Below are 24,672 nucleotides of genomic sequence, written 5' to 3' on the forward strand. Positions count from 1 at the left end.
TGTCTAAAACTTTTGCCTAGTAGTGTTCTTCAGATTCTTGCACTTTATAACACAATCTTGACCTTTGTATTCTGTACATAATGCACACCTGACCCCTGCACTCACTACATTACAAAATCCTGACCCCTGCACTCACTACATTACAAAATCCTGACCCCTGCACTCACTGCATTACAAAATCCCGACCCCTGCACTTGTTATGTTACATACTCCTAATCCCCACAGAGTGTCTTTTGGCGGGAACATCAGTCCCAGGAGGAGATGACGGCTGTCCCTCCTCCTGTAAAGTGTGAAGGGGGTCCAGGCAGTCGGCCTAGGGACTGGAGGTTGAGCTGGGCTGCAAGGGATCCAGAGTTGCTGACCGAGTGGAGCTGCTGGGCAGAGATCTTCAGGAAAAACAGTGTTGTGAGTACTCAAGATCTGCCCAGGTCTCTGCCTAGGAGAGGGGGCCACTAGAGAGAAGTCAAAGGGGATCCAGGAGCCAGCTAACTAGGAGTTTACAGTAAGGGAGTGCCATGTAGTAAATCCCTGAAGCTTGGGGGGTGAAAGGAGGCGCCAGGAAGGGCCCTGAAGTGTTCAGCAATACAGTTTGCTCTAAAGTCAGCTACCTCAGGGGACTTTTCCTACAGTCAGAGGTAAAGTTCTAGTAAATGGCGTTGCTGAAGCCAGCATCAGTCAGCGTTAACCAGCATCAGTGAAGCGTTAACCAGCATCAGAGAAGCTCTAAATAGTGCCAAGCAGTATCATTTAGTGTCCCTGCCTAATTGTGCATAGCTCAGTTGTTGGAGTATCCCACTTCTCCCTTCTCCCATCCAAGTTCTCAAATAAACCCAAAAAACCAAAGAAACAAAACTGGTCCTTGTCTGAGGTGCTCACACTTGAAAAACATGTTGAAAGGTACTGTTGTTGCTAGTGGTAACCCAGGAGGCCCCACACTCAGCAGCTCCCTTGGAGAAGTCACGTGTTGTCGTGACGTAACGCGTAGGAAAGCGCACACCGGAAGTGACGTACGGGACATTCATACGAGTCCCTCGGTGGATAACACAGCGCAGATTGTTACATTTTAAATTGTAAGTTACTATGTTTTTTTCAATAAAACTTTTATAACATACTACACCATGATGGCCCAAATGTTTCTCTGAGAACACAATAGAACTGCAAGAGCAGTACGATACAGGATACCCTGACAGCACCCCGCAGCATTCCAGAGGACTGGATAGATGTACCCACAAGCCACATTAAGGAAGGAGTGACAACACTGGAAATAATACCCAAAACGTATTATTTGCAGCAGTGAGGTGAGCGGTTAGCACACCTAGAAGTGGTCACACACTGAAGAGCACCAGCACTTAAAGAGGTGGAGGAGAGGATACAGGATTAATTATTGCATATAGTGTGCTCATGTGGAGTCACTCCCAAGTGTGCCACATCCCAAAAATAGAAACTACAATAGAAATTCCCCTTGGGGTGGGACTTTGTAGGCACTAATTTGTAACATCAACTATAAATACATCAATATTTGCAAAAAGATAAGCTTGGCCATAGTGTTAAAAGCATATCATATGCTTTTAACACTATGGCCAAGCTTACACTTTAAGATTTACACAACAGATCATACCGCTACTTAAAGGTTTCCCCTGAAGAAGGAGCTTTGACTTATGTCTTTGAAACGCGTTGGGTATTCACCTCAAATTACAGCGGTTCTCATTTGTCATTAGAGATGTATAGAACTGTTCGCCGGCGAACAGTTCCCGGCGAACTTAGCATGTTCGCGTTCGCCGCTGCCGGCGAACATATGCGATGTTCGGTCCGCCCCCCATAAGACATCATTGAGGCAAACTTTGACCCTGAACTTTACAGTCAGCAGACACATTTCGAGCCAATCAGCATACCTCCCTCCCACACCCTCCCACCTCCTATAAATAAGCAAGGGCAGCATCTATCTTAGATCATTCTGAAGCAGTGTGTGTAGTGAGAGTAGGGAGAGAGCTGCTGCTGCTGCTGCTGCTGCTGCTGCTGTTAAGCTAGGGACAGTTAGTCAGTGTTCCTGGTCTTGCAGTGTTCTTGGTCCACTACTGCTGTAATATCAGCACCCCAAAAAGCCCTTCTAAGGGCTGGTATTTGTGTTTTTTTTATATATATATATATATATATATATATATATATATATATACCTAGCGTCCCCAAAAGCCCTTTTAAGGGCTGGTAATTGAGTTGTTTCTTCTTATATATATATATATATATATATCTATATCTATCTAGTGTCCCCAAAAGCCCTTTTAAGGGCTGGTAATTGAGGATTTTTTTTATTTATATATATACATATATATATATATATATAGTGTCCCCAAAAGCCCTTTTAAGGGCTGGTAAGGTAATAGAGTTTTTTCTTTATATATATATCTATATATATCTATTGTACACTGCAGTTGCCTGCCCGCTGTGTGTGAGAGGCCACAGACCCACCACAGACTGTACTGTGTGCACACCACACTCATTTCGGGTGGCACAGGCACAGTACCTTGCATTTTAAAAAATATATTTTTTTTCCTCTGTCATAATTGCAGTGAGTGCTGTGTCAGGTCCACAGAGTGCACTGTACCCACTGCAGTGCACTGCCCACCACTGATATATATACGGTGGCACAGCATCTTGTTGCAATAAATTGAAAAAAAAAATATTTTTTATTATTGCAGTTGCCTGGGCTGCCAGTTACTGTCAGGTCCACAGAGTGTACTGTGCCCACTGCAGTGCCACTGTGTGCCCACCCACCACTGATATATAAGGTGGCACAGCAGCTTGCAAAGTAAAAAAAAATATATATATTTTTTAATTGCAGTTGCCTGGGTGCCAGTGACTGCTGTCAGGTCCACAGAGAGTGTACTGTGCCACTGCCCACCCACCACTGATATATAAGGTGGCACAGCAGCTTGCAAAGTAAAATAAAATATATTTTTTTAAAATTGCAGTTGCCTGGGTGCCAGTGACTGCTGTCAGGTCCACAGAGAGTGTACTGTGCCACTGCCCACCCACCACTGATATATAAGGTGGCACAGCAGCTTGCAAAGTAAAATAAAATATATATTTTTTAAAATTGCAGTTGCCTGGGTGCCAGTGACTGCTGTCAGGTCCACAGAGAGTGTACTGTGCCACTGCCCACCCACCACTGATATATAAGGTGGCACAGCAGCTTGCAAAGTAAAATAAAATATATATTTTTTAAAATTGCAGTTGCCTGGGTGCCAGTGACTGCTGTCAGGTCCACAGAGAGTGTACTGTGCCACTGCCCACCCACCACTGATATATAAGGTGGCACAGCAGCTTGCAAAGTAAAAAAAAATATATATTTGTTTAAATTGCAGTTGCCTGGGTGCCAGTGACTGCTGTCAGGTCCACAGAGAGTGTACTGTGCCACTGCCCACCCACCACTGATATATAAAGTGGCACAGCAGCTTGCATAGTAAAAAAATATATATATATTTTTTAAATTGCAGTTGCCTGGGTGCCAGTGACTGCTGTCAGGTCCACAGAGAGTGTACTGTGCCACTGCCCACCCACCACTGATATATAAAGTGGCACAGCAGCTTGCAAAGTAAAAAAATATATATATATTTTTTAAATTGCAGTTGCCTGGGTGCCAGTGACTGCTGTCAGGTCCACAGAGAGTGTACTGTGCCACTGCCCACCCACCACTGATATATATGCCTGCAAGAGAAAAAGCCAGCCGCAGAGAAGCCGTATTCCTGAAAATATAAGAAAAATGCTGTTTTTTAGGGGTTCTGGACATGCTACAGAGCTGAAACTTGACAGGTACACTTTTTAGACCCCCCAGACACTGAATACAAAAAATGACATGCCTGCCTAAAAAAATGCCCGCTAAATGCCTGCAAGAAAAAAAGCCAGCCGCAGAGAAGCCGTATTCCTGAAAATATAAGAAAAATGCTGTTTTTTAGGGGTTCTGGACATGCTACAGAGCTGAAACTTGACAGGTACACTTTTTAGACCCCCCAGACACTAAATACAAAAAATTACATGCCTGCCTAAAAAAATGCCCGATAAATGCCTGCAAGAGAAAAAGCCAGCCGCAGAGAAGCCGTATTACTGAAAATATAATAAAAATGCTGTTTTTTAGGGGTTCTGGACATGCTACAGAGCTGAAACTTGACAGGTACACTTTTTAGACCCCCCAGACACTAAATACAAAAAATGACATGCCTGCCTAAAAAAATGCCCGCTAAATGCCTGCAAGAAAAAAAACCAGCCGCAGAGAAGCCGTATTCCTGAAAATATAAGAAAAATGCTGTTTTTTAGGGGTTCTGGACATGCTACAGAGCTGAAACTTGACAGGTACACTTTTTAGACCCCCCCGACACTAAATACAAAAAATGACATGCCTGCCTAAAAAAATGCCCGATAAATGCCTGCAAGAGAAAAAGCCAGCCGCAGAGAAGCCGTATTACTGAAAATATAATAAAAATGCTGTTTTTTAGGGGTTCTGGACATGCTACAGAGCTGAAACTTGACAGGTACACTTTTTAGACCCCCCAGACACTAAATACAAAAAATTACATGCCTGCCTAAAAAAATGCCCGCTAAATGCCTGCAAGAGAAAAAGCCAGCCGCAGAGAAGCCATATTCCTGAAAATATAAGAAAAATGCTGTTTTTTAGGGGTTCTGGACATGCTACAGAGCTGAAACTTGACAGGTACACTTTTTAGACCCCCCAGACACTAAATACAAAAAATGACATGCCTGCCTAAAAAAATGCCCGATAAATGCCTGCAAGAGAAAAAGCCAGCCGCAGAGAAGCCGTATTACTGAAAATATAATAAAAATGCTGTTTTTTAGGGGTTCTGGACATGCTACAGAGCTGAAACTTGACAGGTACACTTTTTAGACCCCCCAGACACTAAATACAAAAAATTACATGCCTGCCTAAAAAAATGCCCGCTAAATGCCTGCAAGAGAAAAAGCCAGCCGCAGAGAAGCCATATTCCTGAAAATATAAGAAAAATGCTGTTTTTTAGGGGTTCTGGACATGCTACAGAACTGAAACTTGACAGGTACACTTTTTAGACCCCCCAGACACTAAATACAAAAAATGACATGCCTGCCTAAAAAAATGCCCGCTAAATGCCTGCAAGAGAAAAAGCCAGCCGCAGAGAAGCCGTATTCCTGAAAATATAAGAAAAATGCTGTTTTTTAGGGGTTCTGGACATGCTACAGAGCTGAAACTTGACAGGTACACTTTTTAGACCCCCCAGACACTAAATACAAAAAATTACATGCCTGCCTAAAAAAATGCCCGCTAAATGCCTGCAAGAGAAAAAGCCAGCCGCAGAGAAGCCATATTCCTGTAAATATAAGAAAAATGCTGTTTTTTAGGGGTTCTGGACATGCTACAGAGCTGAAACTTGACAGGTACACTTTTTAGACCCCCCAGACACTAAATACAAAAAATGACATGCCTGCCTAAAAAAATGCCCGATAAATGCCTGCAAGAGAAAAAGCCAGCCGCAGAGAAGCCGTATTACTAAAAATATAATAAAAATGCTGTTTTTTAGGGGTTCTGGACATGCTACAGAGCTGAAACTTGACAGGTACACTTTTTAGACCCCCCAGACACTAAATACAAAAAATTACATGCCTGCCTAAAAAAATGCCCGCTAAATGCCTGCAAGAGAAAAAGCCAGCCGCAGAGAAGCCATATTCCTGAAAATATAAGAAAAATGCTGTTTTTTAGGGGTTCTGGACATGCTACAGAACTGAAACTTGACAGGTACACTTTTTAGACCCCCCAGACACTAAATACAAAAAATGACATGCCTGCCTAAAAAAATGCCCGCTAAATGCCTGCAAGAGAAAAAGCCAGCCGCAGAGAAGCCGTATTCCTGAAAATATAAGAAAAATGCTGTTTTTTAGGGGTTCTGGACATGCTACAGAGCTGAAACTTGACAGGTACACTTTTTAGACCCCCCAGACACTAAATACAAAAAATGACATGCCTGCCTAAAAAAATGCCCGATAAATGCCTGCAAGAGAAAAAGCCAGCCGCAGAGAAGCCGTATTACTGAAAATATAATAAAAATGCTGTTTTTTAGGGGTTCTGGACATGCTACAGAGCTGAAACTTGACAGGTACACTTTTTAGACCCCCCAGACACTAAATACAAAAAATTACATGCCTGCCTAAAAAAATGCCCGCTAAATGCCTGCAAGAGAAAAAGCCAGCCGCAGAGAAGCCATATTCCTGAAAATATAAGAAAAATGCTGTTTTTTAGGGGTTCTGGACATGCTACAGAGCTGAAACTTGACAGGTACACTTTTTAGACCCCCCAGACACTAAATACAAAAAATGACATGCCTGCCTAAAAAAATGCCCGATAAATGCCTGCAAGAGAAAAAGCCAGCCGCAGAGAAGCCATATTCCTGAAAATATAAGACAAATGCTGTTTTTTAGGGGTTCTGGACATGCTACAGAGCTGAAACTTCACAGGTACACTTTTTAGACCCCCCAGATGCTAAATTTTTATTATTTTTATTTTTATTTTTTTTTTTAATTTTTCCAATAATTGGCTCTCTATCAAAAAATTATAATTTTTAAGAACTTTTTTTTGCGTGATCCCTCTCCGGCATGCCACAGTCCAGGTGTTAGTCCCCTTGAAACAACTTTTCCATCACTATTGTGGCCAGAAAGAGTCCCTGTGTGTTTTAAAATTCGCCTGCCTATTGAAGTCTATGGCGGTTCGCCCGGTTCGCCGGTTCGCGAACATTTGCCGATGTTCGCGTTCGCCGTTCGCGAACGGCGAATTTTAGGTTCGCGACATCACTATTTGTCATGTGATCTAACGTACTGTATACAGCTTGCCACATTTTTTAACTTTTTTGTATTATGACTTTCTTTCAATAAATTTATCTTTTTGCAAATACTGATGTATTTATAGTTGATGTTACAAATTAGTGCCTACAAAGTCCCACCCCAAGGAGAATTTCTATTGCAGGATTAATTATTGGGACACTGTGACATATCTAACACTGAAGCACTTAAATATAATTTTTTGGAAGATTATATGGACTTTTTTTCAGCTCATCAATTGTCATCAATTGTCAATTGATTTATATGAGAATAGCACTGGCACTTTGATATATCTGCACAATCTATTATTTATCTTTATATACTGTATAAATAGATAAATAGATATTTACCTCACATGATGGCACAGTATTAAATATCTCTATGCACATATAATATGCACTTTATCTTCATTTGGAAATATTTATTGATTTATACACTCTAATTTATTTATATAATACTGCACGCGACACTGTGCACCTATATTTATTTATAAAGAATTTAATTTATTTTCTTTAATTGCACCATAGTCGCTTTTGCACCTTTGATGATTGTTATCACTTCATTGATTATTCATGTGTATTTCTTATCATGTTTACAGTAAGGAAATTGGTCCAATATATTAATCTATTATTTTGAATAATTTTAACTCAGATAAGAGGATTGTACAATATATCCCTGAAGCGCAGTATCCCCCCCGTTAAATACTAAATTGATCACTGTCTATAGGTTACAGTTTCTATACGAGCAGCATTAGGGATAAATATTGGCATTTTTATTTTTCCAAGACAGCGCAGGGACCACACCAATTTAGTCAAGAAATAAAAACATTTAGCTGGTATGCCCTTTCTTGAGTTCGCTCCTGGAAGCAGATCTCAATCTTGATGCCTAGGGAGGCTAGGTCATCCAGGTTGGTAGGAATGCAACAGCCTACCATTTCATCTTCGAAGCACTCATCTTTGACGCCAGACAATTCATCCTTGATGCCAGACTTTGCCAAAAGGTAGTTGTGAGGTGGCGTATATATGTGTGTTAACTAAAGTGTCACTAAATGCATGGCATTTTTTACATTAATGCATTGTGTGCATTAAAGTGAAAAATACTCCAGTACCTTTTTCTGCACCCCCAAACAATTAAATGCAGTGCAAAATCACTGGCACTTTATTGATCTGCACTGCTTCCCCAATTTTTCAGTTTTTAGAGGTTTGTCAGAGGAGAGCGGAGCGCTTGGTTCCTGTTGCCATCAGTCACATTGCTTGGACGGAGGAGCATGGCTTGCCAGGAAATGTACTTGTCTATAAAAGCACATGTCACCATCTAGGAGCTTGCATGCAAGGGTGTCCCAGAAACAGATGGTTAGCTAAAATGACACCAGGCCTCTTGCACACTGCTGCTTGAAAATGCTCAGTTTTTGGGAATACAGCATTTTTTTTTTTTTTTTTACTGATCTAAAATGCAGCCCAAATGCCATGCTTCCTGCTTGTGTGTGCACATACTCGCAAATACTTGCAAGTGATATACAGTGGTGATCGAAAAAGTTTGGGCACCTCAGGTAAACATTTGTATTAATGTGCATAAAGAAGCCAAGGAAAGATGGAAAAATCTCCAAAAGGCATCAAGTTACAGATTAGACATTCTTATAATATGTCAACAAAAGTTCGATTTTATTTCCATCATTGACACTTTCAAAATTACAGAAAACAAAAAAATGGCGTCTGCAAAAGTTTGGGCACCCTGCAGAATTTATAGCATGTACTGCCCCCTTTGCAAGGCTGAGACCTGCCAGTGTCATGGATTGTTCACAATCATCGTCTGGGAAGACCAGGTGATGTCAATCTCAAAGGTTTTAAATGCCCAGACTCATCTGACCTTGCCCCAACAATCAGCACCATGGGATTTACATGGCTGTGATACTTGCCAAGGGGGGCAGTACAAGATATTAACTCTGCAGGGTGCCCAAACTTTTGCAGACACCATTTTTTTATTTTTCTGTTATTTTGAAAGTGTAAATGATGGAAATAAAATCTTACCTTTGTTGACATATTATAAGAATGTCTAATCTGTAATTTGATGCCTTTTGGAGATTTTTCCATCTTTCCTTGGCTTCTTTATGCACATTAATACAAATTTTTACCTGGGGTGCCCAAACTTTCGATCACCACTGTATAGCCAATCCTTGCATTTTTTTCTGCCAGGAATGTCTGATGCTTGAACATCAAATGAGCTAAATTACACCTTTGGTAAGAATTGGCAGTCAATACTACTGGGAGTAGAAGTTGCTTAGGTCTCTGCCACAAAACACTGTGGTTATATCCTCCAACCCTTAGGCTCCTTTCACACGGCCGCTCCGTGTGAAAGGTCCGCTGCGGGACTTTTTTTTTTTTTCTCCAAGGAGCGGATGACATTTCTGTCATCCGCTCCGTGTGCCCGCATATCATCCCATCCGTTTGCGGATGATATGCGGACATAATGTAAGTATATGGCACTGCGGATGTCAGCGGATGACACCGCTGACATCCGATTTTCCTTCCTTTCCGTTTTTTACACGGAAGAAAAAATGGGGTTCTGTTCCATTCGTAAAAACGGAACAGAACTGAAAGGAGGAAAATCGGATGTCAGTGGCTGGTATTCCGCTGACATCCGCAGTGCCATTCACTTACATTATGTCCGCAAATCATCCGCAAACGGATGGGATGATTTGCGGACACACAGGGCGGCCGTGTGAAAGGAGCCTTACATCACTGCTTTGTCCTGTAGTGCTGTAGGGGGGTCAGAGTAAGAAAATACAGTCTGTGGCAGGGAGCACAGATATCCAATACACCCAAAAGTATGACAGTTTGCATGGCTGCTGGCTTTTCATTTAGGCAGTCACTGACAACTTGGTCTCCACTGATGGTTGGGAGCCAATTAGTGTGATTTCCGATAATAAACAGGACATCCTAGGTTTACCAAAATGCAAAGCTAAACAAGGGAAGCAAATAAAATGAACCTTGCTCTGTAAGATTCAGTTAAAAATGTAAAGACTGTGTTCAAGCATTCCTCCTGAACTACTGAAAATCTCCTCTGCAGATTAGTGACATGATCACAGCTCCTAAATCTGTTAGACTGTAAGAACATTATATACTGAATATGAGCCTTGGCTGGGTGCTCATTTGTATAAGCAGAATCACAGCAACACATTATTAACCAGTCAGATTACTTTATTTGTTTTTTTATCCACACTAGAAACCTGAAGCTGTTAGATGGAGGTGAGTCTCCAGGCTTTCAGAATAAAGCCTCGTACACATGCACAGATTGTTGGCCGACCGATCGGCCGTCTTTTGTCCAGTGTTGTTTGTTGGTTGAAATGTGCTCTAGACTTGCACTGGACTTTTGTTGGCCAACAAAAACCAACTTCAGAAGTGATGTCATGTGATGGTTGACTTTCCCTGTGTTTTTTCTTCTCTGAGCATGCCCAGTCTTGCTCATCTGATTTTTGTCAGCCGAAATCTGTACTGACTGACGAACAATCGGCCGTTCTGTTGACGGCCAACAAAAAGTTTATAGCATGCACACCAGATTTTGTTCGGCCGAAAAGTCGCAGGTCGGTTGTCGGAAGCATCATACTAACAAGCTGGCAATCGGCCGATCGGACGTTGGCCGAACATTTACGGCCAACAATCGGTGCGTGTGTACGAGGCTTAAGTGACAAGACAACAGCTGCTAAATGTAGAGTGGAGAAAATAATTATTTGAAGATTGTAAATTGTAAAATCTTGGATGAGAACCTTCTTCCCTCAGCCAGAACACTGAAGATGGGTCGTGGATGGGTCGTGGATGGGTCGTGGATGCGTCGTGAATGGGTCTTCCAGCATGACAATGACCCAAAACATACCACCAAGGCAACAAAGGAGTGGCTGCACATTAAGGTCATGGAGTAGCCTAGTCAGTCTCCAGACCCTAGATCTATAGAAAATGTATGGAGGGAGCTGAAACTTTGAGTTGCCAAGAGGCAGTCAAGAAATCTTAAAGCGGAGTTCCACCCAAAAGTGGAGCTTCCGCTCATCTGCTTCCTCCCCTCCGGTGCCACATTTGGAACCTTTCAGGGGGAGGGAGGAACAGGTACCTGTTTTTGACAGGTACCCTTCCCCACTTCCAGCCACAGCGCTGTCCCTCTGAAGTTCCGTCCTCCTTCTCCCTTCCACTGAGCCAATAAGAATGCCCAGCGAGCTTCCCGCATGCGCAGTAAGGAACCGTCTGTGAAGCCAAAAGGCTTATTTGCCGGTTTCCCATAGAATTAATGGTGGCAGAAGCACCTGACAGCCGATCTGAAAATTGGCTGGGGTGCTGACATCGCAGGCTCCCTGGAAAGGTAGAAGATCTGTAAAGAAGACTGGACCAAAATCTCTCCTTAGATGTGTGCAAACCTGGTCACCAACTACAAGAAGCATCTTACCTCTGTGCTTGCCAACAAGGGTTTCTCCACCACGTACTAAGTCATGTTTTGCTTGGGGATCAAATGCTTATTTTACTCACTGAACTGCACTTGAACCTAATTGATAACATTTGTTTTATGTTTTTTTTTCTGGATTTTTGGCTGATATTCTGTTTCTATAATTTAAAATACACCTATGATAAAAATGATAGACCCTTCTTTTCTTGCAAGTGGGTAAACTTACAAAATCTGCAGGGGATCAAATAATTATTTTCCCTACTGTATGTGTCAGGAGACTAGCCGGAGGAGAGTTGCCAGTAGGCCTGGCACAATGGGCAATTTCCAAAATGGCCGCACCTGTTTGCGCAGAAACGCACGCACATGTATTTGAAGAGAACGGGCGCACGCACGTGCACCTGCCGACGCACGCAATGTGCAACAGATTCTGGTGCCATCTGGCCTTTAAAAGAGTGACTATTGCACTTGGACATTTGCTGACTGGTCTTCAACTTCTTGTCTCCTGTTACCCTGTTTTGCCTTTGCTTCAGGATTACCCGTTACCAAACCGGTTTGCCCTTGGATACCTCTTGTCTCTCTCCCGGCTCTGACCTTGGCTTGTCCAGGGATCTGCTCTCATCTCCTGTCCTGTATATGTAGCACTGTCCCCATAGGGCCTGCTGGATGATGACTTGACGGGCTCCCCCAGTTACCAGCATACGGTTACATTGAGATATAGATTATTGATCCCTCCTTGCTCCTGCTGGCTCGTCACAGAATAAACAGTCTAGGGGTGTTGGTTTTTTTATGTTTATTTGGAACTTGAATAGGAGACGGGAATAGTGGAATACTCCAATTCGAACTATATACATCAGCTGAGGACATCTATCTCTACACCTTATAGGTTGATTGGAAACAACTGGGTTGCTTGATCCATACTGTCACAAGTGTGAAAAGGGTTAAGTCTCTTGCTTTCCACTTCCTAGCAAGCAACTTAATAAATGACAACTTATATTCAGGGCACTCTCACTAGCATCCCCTTTCAACCTACACCCGTCCACTGACTATCCTAGGAGCAGGGGTGGCATCCCTCAGGCCAGGCCCCTTAACAAGAGATTCTGTACCCAGTGTACTGCAGAGCCAGTTCCTCCAGTGTCTCCCCTCTCAGTCAGCTCCTCTGGACCTTCGGGTTCAGTTCCTCATTGTTACTCTCCAGGTCCTCCTGAGGCCTTATGACACCTCTATAGAGGAGGAGGCAGCCAACCCCTCCCTCCGGGACTCCGCTATCCAGATGAAAGACCCAGAGCACATGTGCTCCTGGCTTTTATACAGTATCCTAGCGTGCACCAAGGCACTTTTCCTCTGCCAAATCACCAAAGCCTGTGCACTCATTTGCCACTGTCCAATATGCCTCCCTATTGGACCAGTGTGAAACACTCTCCAGACAGAACAATTTGCATCCTAAACACAATAAGCAGACCTCACTAGCAGATCTGGTTCTCTGGTAGGCAGAGAACAATATAGATTTACCTGCAGCCCTTCTGGTAAGCAGACAATGCTCAAAACTATACTTTCCCACTAGCACCTACCTAGGAGGGTGCTACATATATGACCTCGGCCTTTCCTGACCACCTCTCTGATCTTCTGCCTGCTTACCACCGGCCCTCTGACCTTTGCTAGCATGCCTGACTATGCCTCCTGTTTTGTCCTGTCTGCTGTGATCTGCCTAGGTCCCTACCTGCTGTACCCATCCTGCTGTACCGACCTGCAGTACTTAGCTATTGTTCCAGCCTGTGGTACCTACTTGCTGTATTCAGCCTGCTGCACTTACCACTGGGACCTGCTTCCTGCTGTGTGCAGTCCGCACAACCATCAGATCTCCTGAAGGGAGACCACGGCACCTACAACTCTCATCTGTGGCAAAGCTGGCAATCCCTGCTTCTTTAAGCTTTGCGTTTCCACCTTCAGGGACACCGAGACCTCAGCCGCAAGGAGAGCCCTCGCAGCATTTTGGCTTCAGGACTAGGTACGTGACAGTATAAGACTGTAGGTACAATATAAGTGTTTACAGCTTATTGTGCCAAGACTCCCTCATTCTTCAATACTGGCTACTATTTATTTTATTGTATTTAAAGAAACCTGTCAGCACAGCTCATTCCAATGTTCCTATCCAACGCCGAGGTTCCTATCCAAACCTATTGACTGGTCGGAGTACCAGGGAAGTATTGTCACTAAGCATGATGCTGCAGAGGTGTGATCTGCAGATCTGCAATTATCTGAATCTGAACTATTGAACTGAATACCTATAACAAATACAGTAAACCCCCTCCATCGCGGGGGTTACGTTCTGGACCCTGAAAATCCGCTAAATAGAAAGACCCTATTTAAATACACTCTAGGCATGTTTTTATAACTTTCACTGTACTTTTAAAAGCATTTTAACGTCTTTAAACACACTTTTAAAACAATAGTAACACATTTAAACACATAAAAGATACTGAGAGACAGAGCAAGAGCAATGAAAACACAAAAATATTTAATTAACAATGATTTAGTTAGTAAAATAATATTAAATAGGTCTTACAGAAAAAAAACAAAATATACCAGGACCGCAAAAACTGATCCGCGATATAACGGAGGTTTACTGTATAGCCATATCAAAAAACATGACATGAACGAATTAAAAAAAAAAAAAAACAACACCTAAATTTACAAACAAATGAAAATAAAAAAATGAAGTTACAAATGTAAAAAGTTGTACAGGAAATAAGCCACTAGATGGCAGGATACATTCAACTGAAAAGAAACCATATTTTAGACTGTGTTTCACTTTAGCCCTGTGTTTAGGGTGTATCGCCTTGGATGTAAACTACCAGTCAGGTACTCAGAATCCAGTGTTTTTTCTCATTGTGACCTCTGCCTCCTTTTATTCTCTCTCCTCCTTTCCCCTTTCTTGTTCAGCCTTCTTCTTTAAAGATTTAATTTATCCGATACTGAGTTGCGCATTATTCATAAACTGTCTGATAATCCATGGATTTATATTGCTTACTAATGCCCCATACACACGTGCAGATTGTCTGCAGACTTAAGGCCCGTACACACGTACCGATCGTCGGCATACAAACGTCGGTGGACGAAGGATCTGCCGATTGTACGCGTGTTAGTATGGTGCCTCCGACAGATGTCTGCGCACAATCCGCGGACAAAAGTCTTTCTTGCAAACATGAAAATTTTTGTATGCCGACACCAGAACGGACGATTGTTCGCCTGTCAGTACACAATTCGGCCGACAGACCGCAGATTTGCAAGACTGGGCATGCTCAGAAAATAGAAAACACAGGGAAAGTTAACCATTACATGACATCACTTCTGCAATCGGCGGACAAAATTCTTGTGCTGTCCTTGTGCTGTCTTTGCACTTTTCAGCAGACACCGACATCCCGGGGAGAAAAGAGGAACATTTGTATGCCGACCATCGGTACGTGTGTACGGGGCTTTACCTTTTCTATGTAGTGCAAGGGCCTGCCGGATTGCATACAAATTGAAAATGTTTAGGTTTGACCTCATATTATATGGTTTTGGTAAGTCTGCAGACAAAAGTCTGCAGATAATCTGCACGTGTGTATGGGGCATTACACAGTGGGATGTGTGTGTCTCTTAACTTCCAACTTATTGTACATGCTATGTGATGGTATACTGTTTTGACAGCATTATACCTGCTATGTACTGCAATAAGGCCTATGATCTGTGGTTTGATTAAGTATCTCATTTTTATGCACAACTCTGTATTGTCTCTTCCCTTTATCTGTTCATATTGAAAATAAAAATATTTGAAACATAACCAAATATATATTTAGATTTTAACATGAAGAGTGGTTTCATACATCATTGCCAAAACACAAACTGCCACCCGCACTGGGCACACCAGCATCCAAGACTTCCTGCAGCCCCACGAGAAAAAGTCTATACCTCCATATGGACTTAAGACTGGGCAAAAACATTAAAAGAGCTTGTAAATTGCACCAAACTGACTGCAAGTGCTATACTCTGCAGGCTTTATTGCAAAAAAAAAAAAATTAATACAAGCACATTGACTATTAGATTTATGTTGCTGCATTTACAATTTTTTTTAGAACGGTGGACTAATCTTTTAAAGGTGAAATCTCACACCTGCATTCTAGAACCTCCTTCTTGAATGGACAGGGTTCAAGACCTAAACACCGGTATAACTTAGTACAGCACTCTAAAGCACTAGGAGACACACTGCAGCTGAACGGCCTTGTGTGCAAGGGGACCTAACGATAACTAATATTGTAGTATGAAGCTCAATATGCTTCCATCCCCACCCACCCACTTATATTCCCCCCAAATTGTTCAATAGAATGTCATACCTAAATTTGAGGCTAACTTTGAAATATGCTGCCCATACTGGCCCTATCTAGTAAGTGCTTTAGCATCTGTAACACACCCCACTTAGGAGCTGCAAATTGAAGTGTAGCACCCTCTAGTGTGCTAGATGTGTAGATAGTTTTTTTGTAAGTGTAGGTAAATTTGTTCAGGCTTGGCTAGCTGCCAAACATGTCTGATTTTTGTTTCCTGGGTTGGGCAGAGATCCACAGAGAGCTGGATGACTCACAGGGAGCATCACTGAGACCCAAGGGTGTAGGAACCCACACAAATCTGGGGGGGACAGCATTTTTACTCACCAGGTATATGCTTTTTCAGTAAACTGCGAGAGAGAGAGAGAGTGTGTGTGTGTGTGTGTGTGTGTGTGCGTGCAGTACAATTAATTCATCGAATTTGTTTATTATATCCCACATAGCATTAATAAAAATTAACCCACATAGCATTAATAAAAATTAACCCACATGGCATTAATAAAAATTAACCCACCTGGCATTAATAAAAATGAACCCCCAAATTAATCCCATGGCATTAATAAAAATTAGTGCTGGTGCTGCTGCTTGGCTTGCTGGCTGGGCTGGCATATGCTTGCTGCCAGTGCCTTGCCTTTCGCTGCCGCCGGAACCTCCTCACTGTCCTGTCCCGGTCCCCGACACACAGTGGACAGACTGCTAGGTAGTCAGTCAGTACTGTCCATGTGACGCCACTCCCGCATGCGCTTTAGGCCTGGCCGCCTAGGCTGGGTGCTTGGTGCGCGCCGCGCACACTCTCCCTTTGCTGGTGAGACGTCTTGCATGATGCCACTCCGCTGTGCACGCCCCCCTCCACCCGCATGCCAGCCTGTGTTTGTAGGACAGAACAGGACCCCCCAGGGCAAGACAGGACCCCCCAAAGACAGGAAAGGACCCCTCAGGATAAGACAGGACCCCCCAAGGACAGGACAGGACCCCCCAAGGACAGGACAGGACCCCCCAAGGACAGGACAGGACCCCCAAGGACAGGACAGGACCCCCAAGGACAGGACAGGACCCCCAATGAGTGCCAGCCACAGCATTGCCCCTAATGATTGCAGAGTGCCAGCCACAGCATTGCCCCCAATGATTTCAGAGTGCCAGAACACAGCATTGCCCCCAATGATTGCAGAGTGCCAGCCACAGCATTGCCCCTAATGATTGCAGAGTGCCAGCCACAGCATTGCCCCTAATGATTGCAGAGTGCCAGCCACAGCATTGCCCCCAATGATTGCAGAGTGCCAGAACACAGCATTGCCCCCAATGATTGTAGAGTTCCAGCCACACATTGCCCCCAATGATTGCAGAGTGCCAGCCACACATTGCCCCCAATGATTGCAGAGTGCCAGCCACACATTGCCCCCAATGATTGCAGAGTGCCAGCCACACATTTCCCCCAATGATTGCAGAGTGCCAGCCACACATTGCCCCCAATGATTGCAGAGTGCCAGAACACAGCATTGCCCCCAATGATTGCAGAGTGCCAGCCACACATTGCCCCCAATGATTGCAGAGTGCCAGCCACACATTGCCCCCAATGATTGCAGAGTGCCAGCCACACATTGCCCCCAATGATTGCAGAGTGCCAGAACACAGCATTGCCCCCAATGATTGCAGAGTGCCAGAACACAGCATTGCCCCCAATGATTGCAGAGTGCCAGCCACAGCATTGCCCCCAATGATTGCAGAGTGCCAGAACACAGCATTGCCCCCAATGATTGCAGAGTGCCAGAACACAGCATTGCCCCCAATGATTGCAGAGTGCCAGAACACAGCATTGCCCCCAATGATTGTAGAGTGCCAGCCACAGCATTGCCCCCAATGATTGCAGAGTGCCAGAACACAGCATTGCCCCCAATGATTGCAGAGTGCCAGAACACAGCATTGCCCCCAATGATTGCAGAGTGCCAGAACATAGCATTGCCCCCAATGATTGCAGAGTGCCAGCCACACATTGCCCCCAATGATTGCAGAGTGCCAGCCACACATTGCCCCCAATGATTGCAGAGTGCCAGCCACACATTGCCCCCAATGATTGCAGAGTGCCAGCTACACATTGCCCCCAATGATTGCAGAGTGCCAGCCACACATTGCCCCCAATGATTGCAGAGTGCCAGCCACACATTGCCCCCAATGATTGCAGAGTGCCAGCCACACATTGCCCTCAATGATTGCAGAGTGCCAGCCACACATTGCCCCCAATGATTGCAGAGTGCCAGCCACACATTGCCCCCAATGATTGCAGAGTGCCAGCCACACATTGCCCCCAATGATTGCAGAGTACCAGCCACACATTGCCCCCAATGATTGCAGAGTGCCAGTCACACATTGCCCCCAATGATTGCAGAATGCCAGCCACACATTGCCCTCAATGATTGCAGAGTGCCAGCCACACATTGCCCCCAATGATTGCAGAGTGCCAGCCACACATTGCCCCCAATGATTGCAGAGTGCCAGCCACACATTGCCCCCAATGATTGCAGAGTGCCAGCCACACATTGCCCCCAATGATTGCAGAGTGCCAGCCACACATTGCCCCCAATGATTGCAGAGTGCCAGAACACAGCATTGCCCCCAATGATTGCAGAGTGCCAGCCACACATTGCCCCCAATGATTGCAGAGTGCCAGAACACAGCATTGCCCCCAATGATTGCAGAGTGCCAGCCACACATTGCCCCCAATGATTGCAGAGTGCCAGTCACACATTGCCCCCAATGATTGCAGAGTGCCAGCCACACATTGCCCTCAATGATTGCAGAGTGCCAGCAATCCTCCCGCACTTACCTCTCTCGCAGCTTCTCTTCAGTCCCCGGCTCCATGCGTCTCCGAGTCTTCAGTCCTCCCGCGGCGCCTCCTCCTTGTCCAATGGCACGGTGTTTGCCTTTCGGCCAATCAGGAAGCGGGAGGACCCGCTCCCTGATTGGCCGGGAGGAGGATCCGTGTGACAATAGCGAATTCTCATTCGCTATTGTCACAGAATGGGCGGGTCGGGGCGCACTGCTGCTCCCTGGCCGCCACGTCTGCGGCTGCGCGGTCCGAGCGCGGGGCATTCAATTGTACTGCGCTCGGACGCGCCACTGCTAAACTGGGGGGGATTTCACCATACCCGTCCCCTCCGCATTATTTCCTGGGGGGGATGTGTCCCCCCCGTCCCCCCCGGTTCTTACGCCCATGCTGAGACCTCCTCCCTACTTCTCAAACTTACTAGAAACTTCCAGAAGAATGGGGAGGAGAGGTAAGGTGGAGCTGCCTGGAGTATTTGGATCAATCCTCAACTTGGGTTGGCAGGGGGCAGGCCCCCTCAAATACTCTGGGTCAGCCCAGCTAGGGAGGAGTTGTTCGGGTGGAAGCTAGAGATGAAGGGTTAGGCTGTCGGTGGCCTTTTTTTTACCTTAGGCCTGGGCTTGGGTGAGAACAGGACCCTGTAAAGACACACAGGGGTGTCCTGGCATAGGAGCAAAGAGAGGACAGCGGGAAAACACTGCCAGGCAAGTCTCCAGGAGAAACAAGGAACAGACCAGAGGGCTGGTGAGTCACACACAGTCAGGAGGACTAGAAAGCATGCCTGAGATGACTGGGATGGAGCAGTCTGGGATAGGTGCAGAGCCAGTCAGGAGGACTGTGGTGGCACGGGCAGTGGAAAGGGGCAGCTGCAGCCAGGAGGTCTGGCAGTGCCTGAAGAAGTGGTACTGGGAGCAGTAGCCACAGATAGGACAGCTAGCACTAAAGACTTCCATTTTTGCTACACCATAGGGGCCCACAGGCTCTGCCTGCAAAGGGCATTAGTGTCAGGGCTTACCTTGTTGGAGTCTGTAAGAGATGTACGCTCACCCTTGCAGATATCCACAGTCCAAGGTGACCAGGTAAGAAAGCCACCTAGACTATGAATCTGTGCACGGGGGATTGGTAGGGAAGGTGCTCTTAAAAGGAGGACCAGCAGCAATACAATGGGAAGGGAAGTCCAGGAATAACTGTAGTCACTGGGTGAGACGAGTCTGGATAAGGATCAGGAGATGAGAGGAAGATAAGGTCGCATTAACAACATGGAGCAAGGGTAAGGATGGAAGCCGGAGTCAGTCTAGAACACACGCTCAGGAAATAGGAACACAGGAACAAAGTCTGTCAAACAGGAACAATCTGGAACAAAGATCAATGAACTGACACTGCTCTAAGCGAGAGGCAGTGTTTTATAGCTTGCTTAAATGAGCAATTAGCTTCAGGTGGACAATGAGAGACAGGAGCATACTCAGGTGAAGTCCCAATTGTTCAAGATAGCACTTTTCTCCTGCAGCCTCTGTTATGCCCATGTCTTCATCCTTTCGGAAAGCAGATTAACAGCAGAATGAACCTTGATAAAGTCACTGTTATATGTCCTGGGCTTAAGGACAAACAGGAGCTCACAATCCATCTGGAAGGTTGTAAATGAGGAACGGGAACCATCAAATCTGTCAGGTAAAAAGACATAGGGTTCTGAATGTGCAGGTTCCAGGGCTGGGCGTACTGTGCCTTTAACTATCAGCACTTCTTGCTGCAACTCAGACACAGTCTGGGCCAGGCTGGACACCTGCTGGGTGAGCGACTTGCACATCTCTGCGGACTCCATATGGTCAGTTCATTATGTCAGGGCTTACCTTGTTGGAGTCTGTAACTCAGAGATGTACGCTCACCCTTGCAGATATCCACAGTCCAAGGTGACCAGGTAAGAAAGCCAGCTAGGCTGTGAATCAGTGCACGGGGGCTTGGCAGGGAAGTTGCTCCAATAAGCAGGACCAGCAGGAATACAATGGGAAGGGAAGTCCAGGAATAACTGTAGTCACTGGATGACACAAGTCCGATAAGGATCAGGAGAGGAGAGGAAGATAAGGTCGCAGGAACAACATGGAGTGAAGGTAAGGATTGTAGCCGAAGTCAGTCTGGAACACACGCTCAGGAAATAGGAACACAGGAACAAAGTCTGTCAAACAGGAACAATCTGGAACAAAGATCAATGAACTGACACTGCTCTAAGCGAGAGGCAGTGTTTTATAGCTTGCTTAAATGAGCAATTAGCTTCAGGTGGACAATGAGAGACAGGAGCATACTCAGGTGAAGTCCAGCCCCCTAGTGCTGTAGGCAATAACAGATTAACAAGACTGGATCCATATGAGCAGAAGTGTGGCTCAGAGGCAAGATAACAGGACAGAACATCAAAGTACCCAGGTTCAAATCCCAAGCTAGGTACTTAACTGCGGTCATGCCTGGCTGTCTGTAAGGCATGGCGAGAGTTGTGACAATTAGTCCAGACTCAGCTGAGATCGTGCTGTGTCTGAAACCTGTGCTAGCTGGTCCTGGGAGCGATAGTTTGCAAGCAAGTGTGTGCTGGAGGAAGAAGAAGAGAGAATGTATATACTGGAATGTATATAGTTCAAGTCCCTACAGAGTTTTAACGATCAAATGGGCATCCCATATGCACCCTTCCCCATCCAAATTCAGTTCCACTAAAGTGGGAGATGACCACATTTACCAGCAGCCCCTACAGGGGTACTGATACAGAAGGGATCCCCTGCATCTGCACAGCAACGTTAACCAAATCTTTTCAAGCACCCCAGAGACAGAGAACAGTCAGTGACTTTGTTTTTATGTTTTATTAGGTGATTTCAACTTGGATAGGGATGGGAGATTATGGGATACCCATTTGACTTTAACAGCTTCAGGGACAACTTACTATATACAGTCTCTACAAACAGCCTTCACTTCTTCAGTCACCTGTCACACACTTGGTTCCTTCTCCTTCACTTAGTTTCTGCTGGCTCACTCCTTGAAGGGAGCTGACAGGACCCGACTGTCAGCTCGGCAATGACCCATTATAGGCAGGAATTTGCAGTCCCTCAACAGTAGCACATTGGAGTGACACAGCTCATACTTGCTACTGCATTTCCTCTGTGGTCACTGAGCACAGCACCACTTATTCAGACAATACCAACCCACTTGGCAATATCTGTCTCTTTACATCAGTCCACCTGGCTGACTCTTCACCAACCCACCCGGCTGACTCTCAGGAGATTTCTTGGGAAAGACCTGAACCTTTAAGTGCATTGCTGTCGTCAAGGGAGACTGGCTACATGTGATAGTCCCCCCCCCCCCTTTGTAGTCCCCACAGTGCTACTCACTCTGCCCTCTTTTGCTCCCGTGCCTCCAGGGTAGACTTCCTCCTCCATGTTTAGCAGGAATCCTCCAACACCTGAGCCCCGGCCCAAGGTCACCCCCCAGGCTAGGGGGCTCCCCTGAGGGCCACCGACAGTCTCCTTAGCACTGCATCTCCATCTTCCACCTGACCACCCCTGCTGGCATAGCCCATGTCTATTTATGAGGTCGTCTCTGCCCCCGGCCAGAGCACTACTGGAAATTGGCCTCATAAATATGCATGGCAGCCCCTCCTTACTCTCACCCTCCAGTTCTGCAAGTTTCTACAAACTTCCAGACCAGAGGGAAGTGCCAGAGAAAGCTGTCAGATGAGTCATCCAGCCCTGAGTCACGGAACCCTGACCCAGATTTTAAAGCTCAGGCTTAGCCCTGAGCCAAACTAAATGTACTTACTATAACACAATCTACACTACTTCTAGCACACACTGGACTAGAGGGTGCTACTTAACCTAGAAGACTTCTCCCTGCATGTATGCAAGGACATGGCCAGCTAATATATTATATGGCAGATAGCAAATGTATAAGGAGTATCACAAATGATGTCATCCAGAATGATAAAGGGCTCTTTCACACGGGCTTTCCGTGTGAAAGGTCCGCTGCGGGACTTTTTTTTTTTTTTTTCACGGAGCGGATGACATTTCTGTCATCCGCTCCGTAGGTCCGCATATCATCCCATCCGTTTGCGGATGATATGCGGACCTAATGTAAGTCTATGGGGGATTGCGGATGTCAGCGGATGACACCGCTGACATCCGATTTTCCTTCCTTTCCGTTTTTTGAACGGAACAAAAATAGGATTTTTTCTGTTCCAAAAAACGGAACAGAACTGACAGGAGGAAAATCGAATGTCAGCGGATGGTATTCTGCTGACATCCGCAATGCCATAGACTTACATTATGTCCGCAAATCATCCGCAAAAAAATAGGATGATTTGCGGACATACGGAGCGCCCGTGTGAAAGGGCCCTAAGTCTTACCTAGTAGTGGGTAGAATAGACAATATATCTAAAAGAATTTCTGGAATATTAGTAACCTTATGTGCTAAAACATTAGTTATCTTTTAATATGACAGTACAGACCAAAGCTTTTTAGCTCTGCACAAATATTCTGCAAAGAGCACTGGACAGCTCCTAAGCGGATCATGTCACTTGCCAGACATACATCCACTCTTCTCAATTGCACTAGGGCCACAACTGCGCCTTCCTTCGCTGAAGCCAGCTGTCCCTCCTTGCTTGGCAAGAGTAATATCCCGCTGTGGGTCGCACAATCAATAGTTCTCTTCCTAGCCATACATGTGCAATTTACATCTTCCATACTGTCTCCGAGGCTAGCCTCACTGCCCCTCCCAGCATGGCCGACTATGATCCTCACAGTATCAGTGCAGTTACTATATACAGTAGAATAAATGTCCCGCTGTCAACTGCACGGTTTAAATCAGTCCCCATAGCATGCACACACACCTGGCCCCTGGCACCTCTCTGTGCCCCCAGCCTCCATCTTCACTGTCCCCACCGGGACCACCGGCATCCTCTTCTCTGCCCCCATTGGGACCCCTAATGCCATCATTACCATCCCCACTGGGAACTCTTCCTGTTAAGCAGTTGCAGCATTCATGCACTTTTATACTTTTTCCCCCTGCTCTCCAGCATCTGACAGCAGAGTACATATCATAGTCCATATCAAAGCTTCTCATCCTGTTGCAGACTGTACTTGAACATTTGCATTGCCACAAGCAACCTTTTATGTGTACTTTGGTTTGTTTTGTTTATTTGAAAATGGGGATGGGAGAAGGGAATGAGTGGGATACTCCTCTGGCTCAACTAGGTACAACTGGGACACTTTGCAGAAAAATGCCTGTCTTGACGCCAGCTGGATGCCGACCATCGCTTACTGACGCTTGCAAATTGCTTTATTACTGAACTGTGCTAGAACTGGACTTGTAACCCTCTGGTTAACTCCAAAGATCCTGGACTGTAGTGAGACTTGACACTTTGTTAAGCTCAAAAGTCCTGTGAACAGCTCCCTCCAGCCTTTCGCTGACTGTGGTAGCTCCTTGTAACTGCTTGCGCTGCTGCAACTCTCAACACTGCACACTGCACGCTGTACACATGAACTCTTCCGGGCCCAATCGCTGGCGCCCTCTTTGACACTTCAGGGTCCTCTCACTAGACACCCCCTCTGACTCTTCGGGGTCCTCTCACTAGGCACCCCCTCTGGCACTTCAGGGTCCTCTCACTAGGCACCCCCTATACTGCTAGCTAGCTCCTGGATCCCTTGGACCTTCACCAGAGCGGACCCCCAGGGGCAGTTACAGTACTCACAAACTTGAAATGCTTTCCTGAAACTGGGTCCCCTCAACTCCGCTGGTCCTCGGCACACCGGATCCTCTCTGCAGCTCAGTTCAGCTCTCTCTGTACCCTCAGGCAAGTCGCCCGAGGCACCCGATCCTTCTGACAGGAGGAGAGACAGCCGTACTCTGCTTCCCGCCAAAGACGCTGCGTCATGCGCTCCCTTCAAACTTATACCCACTCCCAGAATCCTGTGCAGCAGAATCTGCCTTTCTGGGGTGGATACAAGCCTAAATGTGCCACTGATTGGGTTTCCTCCACTGCCCAATGAGAACTCTCTCCTAGAGCCACTGGGGAGACTCCCCAGTCTCAATAGCAACACCTGGGAGACATGAAAGTCCAGATGAAAATCATGGCCCTGCTGTTAGGCAGCCAAGGCCCACTATACTTTTGCCTAGGACCTATCTTGTAGGGTGCTATGCATTATCACTGCTGCTAGTAAGCAGACCAAATCACAAATACAC

Source organism: Pelophylax lessonae (genome assembly GCF_965119305.1).
Source record: "Pelophylax lessonae genome assembly, chromosome: 5".
Classification (NCBI taxonomy): domain Eukaryota; kingdom Metazoa; phylum Chordata; class Amphibia; order Anura; family Ranidae; genus Pelophylax; species Pelophylax lessonae.